This window comes from Mobula hypostoma, chromosome 5 (genome assembly GCF_963921235.1).
Source record: "Mobula hypostoma chromosome 5, sMobHyp1.1, whole genome shotgun sequence".
In the NCBI taxonomy this organism is placed as follows: domain Eukaryota; kingdom Metazoa; phylum Chordata; class Chondrichthyes; order Myliobatiformes; family Myliobatidae; genus Mobula; species Mobula hypostoma.
This window is the reverse complement of record NC_086101.1, coordinates 12090635-12096634: the sequence shown is the minus strand read 5'-3', so window position 1 is coordinate 12096634 and position 6000 is coordinate 12090635.

Here is a 6000-nt window from a genome sequence, read left to right as displayed (position 1 = left end):
CTATGGTCTTCCTGGAGCTGCATTTTAGGGTAAATAGCAGATCTGGAAACACCCAATTGACCTGAGATGTCTGCAAAGGCATAAATACGACTCAAGAGACAATGGTAATGAAGACTCATTCTGGGTGTGTTGGTGGGAAGACCAAAGTATTTGAAACTTTACATGCAACTCAAAAGAAGCATTGCAACAATAGAAATTGCCCTGTTACATTTGTTCTTTACCATATAAAAATGTGCTGTAATATTGAGTCGGGAAGCCTTTCTCTCTTGAGTGACTCCAAAGACTGCCAGCTTCCGTCTGTCCCAAATAAAGACTTTTATATCTACCGGCTGCGTCTCTCTGGCGACTTCGTTCACAGTCACGACAGACGGTTTCACGCCGAGACTCTTCATCAGGACTGACAATGAGAGGGGAAGATGCCAGAATGGAAAGGTTGTAGGGGGAGAAGAAGGACCAGCTATAGGGTGATAGGTGAAGCCGGGTTGGGTGACACTTGAACCAGAGGTCGTGGGTTAAGGGTGAAACACAAAATGTTTAAGAAGAACATGAGGAGAAGCGTGGAACGAGCTGCCAGCAGAAGTTGTGGACACAGGATCGATTTCTACATTTAAGAGAGGTTTGGATAGGCACCTGGATAGAAGGTGTATGAAGGACTCTGGTCTGGATGCTTGTTAATGTGACTAGCCAGATCAATGGTTTGACATGGACCAGATGGGCTGAAGAGCCTGCTTCTGTGTTGTAGTGTTTTGTATCTCTGATTCCAATTGCACCCAGTAGCAGCTTCAAACACTCCACATTAAAGAGTTGGTGCTGGAACTGGATGAACTCCAGATCATTCAGGAGGCTGAAGGGTTGATCAATGGCAGGTACATGGAGGCAGTTACACCAAGCTGCAAGACACCGGTAACTGGGTGACCGTCTGGAAGGGAAAAGAAATAGGCAGCCAGTGCAGAATACACCTGTGTCCATTCACCTCAATTACAGGTGTACTGCTGGGCAGGGGTGGGGGATCAACTTAGCGGAGGAAAGCCAAAGTGGTCAGGTCTCTGGCAGTGAGTCTGGCTCTGTGGCTCAAAAGGGAAATGAGGGTGGGGAAAAGAGGCAAACTCCAGTGATAGGGGATTCAATGGCGAGAGGAACAGATAGGAGGTTCTGTTGACGAGAACGAGATTCCCAGAGGATATGTTACCTGCTGGGTGACAGGGTCAGGGACATCCCGGATTGAATCCACAGCACTTGTAAGTAGGAGGGTGAACAGCTTGAGGTCATGGCTCATAGCGGTATCAATGATACAGATAAGAAGTGTGGTGAGGTCTTGTGAAGTGAGTTCAGGGAGTTGGGTGCTCAATTAAAGGACAAGACCTGCAGGATTGTGATCTCAGGGTTGCTACCCGTGCCACATGCTTGTGAGGCTAAAAATAGGAAGATTATACAGTTCAGCACGTGACTAAGGAGATCGTGCAGGAGGGAGGGCTTCAGATTTTTGGATCATAGGGCTCTCTTTCAGAGAAGCTGGGACCTGTACAGAAGTGACTGTTTGCACCTGAACTTGAGGGGGACTAATATCCTTGCAGGAAGGTTTGCTAGTGCTGCACAGGGGAGTTTAAACTACAGCTGCAGTGGGATGGGAACTAGAGCACCAGAACAGATAGTGGAGAAGTTGTGGGGAAATATGTTGTTAAGCTTACAGACATGGACAGGCACCAAAAGGTTGAGCATGGTGGGACTAAGATGTCTATATTTCAATGCAAGACATATTTATTGTAGGAACGATGCATGAGTTTAGGGCATGGATCAGCGCATGGAATTGTGCTGTTGTAGTCATCAGTGAGGCTTGGTTGCGGCTCAATATTCTGGGTTTCCACTGTTTAATACGTGATAGAGCTGGAAATACTAAAGGGGGAATGGGTGGGACTACTAGTCAGGGAAAATGTCATGCTGTTGCACAGACAAGACAGACTGAAGAGCTTGCCTACTGAGCTTTGATGCCCCAAGTTGTAACAACTTTGTGCGCCATAGTGCCTGCAGTTGATTAGGGAGAGTCAGCATTGCTTTGTGCATGGTAGGTTATGTCTAATCAATTTTATAGAGTTTTTATCAGGAAGTTGATGAAAGCAGGGCAGTGTATGTCGTCTACATGGACTTTAGCAAGGCCTTTGATGAGGTCCCACATGGGAGATCGGTCATGAATGTTCAGTCGCTCGGCCTTCAGGATGAGGTAGTAAATTGGATTAGACATTGATTTCGTGGGAGAAGCAGAGAATGGTAGTAGATGGTTGCCTCTTTGACTGGAGGCCCGTGACTAGTGTTGGATCCTTTGCTGTTTGTCATCTATTTCAATGATCTGGGAAATGGAGTTCTAAACTAGATCAGCAAATATGCAGATTACTCCAAGATTGGGCGTGTAGTGGACAGCAAGGAAGACTGTTGAAGCTTTCAGCAGGATCTGGACCTGCACCTGCTGGAAAAATAGGTTGAAAATGGCCAGTGGAATTTAATGTGAGGTGTTACACTTTAGGAGGACAAACCAGGGTAGGTCTTACATAGTGAATGGCAGGGCACTGAAGAGTGCTGTAGAAGAGGGATCTAGGAATACAGATTCATAATTGTATGAAAGTTGTGTCACAAGTAGATAGGGTTGTAAAAAGAGCTTTTGGCACATTGACCTTTGGAAATCCAAGTATTGAGTATAGTAATTAGGATATTACGTTGAAGTTGCACAAGATGATGGCGAGGCCAAATTTGGTGAATTGTGTGCAGTTTTACCGACCCATCTACAAGAAAGATTTTCAATTAGAGAAAACTTACATGGATGTTGCCAGGACTTGAGGATCTGAGCTATAGGGAAATGTTGAATAAGTTAGAACTTTATTTCCAAGAGCGTAGGGGACTGAGGGGAAATTTGATAGAGGTATACAAGTTATGGGGGTTATAGATAGTATTTAAGGGGAACATGAAGGGAGATTTCTTCAATCAGAGGGTGGAACAAGTTGCCACCATAAGCGGTGGATTCAGATTCAATTCGAACATTTAAGAGGAAATTGGACAGGCATGTGGACTGGATGAGTATGGAGGGCTATGGTCCAGGTGCCGGTCGATGGGACTAGGCAATCAATAGTTCGGCACAGACTAGATCGACTGACGAGTCTGTTTCTGTGCTGTAGTGTTGTATGACTCCAACGATGTAATCAAACACTATTTAAAACAGTTTCTGCAAATGTAAGGAGTTTGTCCATATGGGTTTCCTCCGGGTGCTCCAGTTTCCCCTCCACATTCTAAAGACTTAAGGTTGGTAAATCGTGGACGTGCTACAAGGGGCGATTGATAAGTTTGTGGCCTAAGGTAGGAGGAATCAATTTTAGAAAACCTGGCATATTTATTTTTCAATATAGTTCCCCCCCCCCCCACTCCCACACTTAGTCCAGCGGTCGTGGAGCATATGGATCCCTTCTTTGTAGAAGTCGGCGTCTTGGACCTCCAGAAGTGGTCCACAGGGGTGATTGATAAGTTCATGGCCCAAGGTAGAAGGAGATGAGTTATACAGCTCTCGTTACATGCACGTGCAGTTCAACTCTTTGAGTGAAAATGCAGAAAGTTTGAAGTTAATAACTCATCTCCTTCTACCTTAATCCACAAACGTATCAATCAAGATGCCAACTTCTACAAAGAAGGGACCCATATGCTCCATGACCGCTGGACTAAGTGTGTAAATGTAGGAAAAATAAATGTGCTAGGTTTTCTAAAATTGACTCCTTCTACCTTAGGCCACAAACTTATCAATCACCCCTTATACGTTGGGGCTCGAAGCACGGCAACACCCGTGGGCTGCCCTAGCACATCCTCAAACTGCGTTGATTGCTCATGCAAAATGACGAGTTTCACTGCATGTTGCCATGAATATGTGATAAATAAAGCAGATCTCCTGCACCAAACCCTGGGTGTAATTCTGCACATTGGGCTGAAAGGTCCTGTTCGTGCTCCCCATCTCTAAATAAAAACTAGATAACCAGTACTGACACTCAGACAGGAGAAACCTCCCCCTCCCCCAGTCTGGGAGTCAGAGCACAAAGAGACCCACAACCCTGAGGCTGATCACCTCGCATATCGTACAAGTTGTGAGTCTGTGTAACACCCTGGGAAAGGTTTCACTGCTAATGTAATGGTCAGTGTTTGGGTTATGGTTTGAGATAACAGGTGCTTTGGAATGTGAGCCGTCCAATGACCGGAGGGTGTTTTCGTGCTGTGTGCCTGACACCAGGGTGATCTGGGTCTTTTGTTCAGCGGGAAGGAAAGACCCAGATGAAGAGAGAAGATGCCAGAGCGGGGCCATGACCCGACGAAGGCTGGGGGGACTGGAGGATCTGCGAAGGGGAAACCGTGAGCTCCAACTTGTGCACATTAGACACATTGATTAAAATGGGCCATTTTCTTTTTTTGCATTTTCTTCACTCACCCTGCAGACAAATTAAGAATTGTAAAGCTAAATCGTTTAATTGCATGTGGTGTACCGTCTGTTAATTCGTGGGTACTGATTTGTAAAAGTCTTTTAACAGACTTTTGGATAGGTACATGGAGTTTAGAAAAATAGAGGGCTATGGGTGAGCCGAGTAATTTCTAAGGTAGGAATATGTTCGGCACAGTTTTGTGGGCCGAGGGGCCTGTATTGTGCTGTGCTGTAGGTTTTCTATGTAACTCACACAGCATCCACACAAACGGGGGGTTTCCGGGTGGACTCACATCTCAGTCTCACCCATTTGACAGGGCCAGACATTTGTCCTCAATTACGCCTTCAAACAGAGTTAAATAAACCTTTTACCAGCTGTCAGTAGGGTAAATGTAATATTAGTGCGAATTCGCAACGATATTTACTGCCCATCTTTCCTCACGTCTCAGCAGTCCATCCACCGATGGGAGGTTCCCGGATTTCAAAGATCATAAACTGCTGGACAGCAGTGACTTCACTGGCTTTGGGATGCCTTGGGATTGTCCAAGACAGTATACAAATGTAAGTCTGTGAAAACCCATACAAAAAAAACTTACAGGTAGAGCTGAAAACTTACCTGCCACAAGAAAGTAGCATTCGTCATCAAGAACTCCTATCCAGGCCACGCTCTCTTCTCACTACCACCATCGGGCAGGAGTTACAGAAGCCTCAAGTCATTACCTACACCTCTTCACTCACCACCTGACTCTACAACCTACTTTCAAGGACTCTTTCCAATCCATGTTCTCAGGATTATTTTTTATTTACACAATTTGCCTTATTTTACATACTGGTAGTTTTATTGGTCTTCATAGGTTTTCATAACTTTTTAAAAAGTCTGTCTCGAGCCTTGTGGCCCATCAGGCCGGTGCTTATACCGGTTTCTGTGGTGTGAAGTAACTGAGAGTATGAGACTCCCCCCGCCCCCCCGCCCCGGATAGGACGCCAGTCTATCGTGAGGTAACCCCCAGCATTTTTGCCGGTACCCATTCTCAGCTGGGTAGACTGGAGCACTGTGTGGTTAAGTGCCTTGCTCAAGGACACACATGCTGCCCTGGCCGAGGCTCAAACCCACGACCTTCAGATCGCTAGTCCAACGCCCTAACCACTTGGCCACACGCCACACTATTTTTTCATAACTATTATTTGGAGTATTTTGTACAGTTTTGGTCACCTACCTACAGGAAAGATGTAAATAAGGTTGAAAGAGTGCAGAGAAAATTTACAGAGAAAATGTTGCTGGGTCTGTTGGACCTGAATTATATGGAAGAATTGAATAGGTTAAGAATTTATTGCTTGGAACATGGAAGACTGAGAGGAGATTTGATAGAGGTAAACAAAATTATGAGGGGTATAGAAGGGTAAATGCAAACAGGTTTTTTCCACTGAGGTTGGGTGGGACTACAACTAGAGGTTATGGTTTAAGGGCAAAAGGTGAAATGTTTAAGGGGAACATGAGGGGAAACTTCTTCACTTGGGGTTGAGAGAATGTGGAATGAGTTACCAGCACAAGTGGT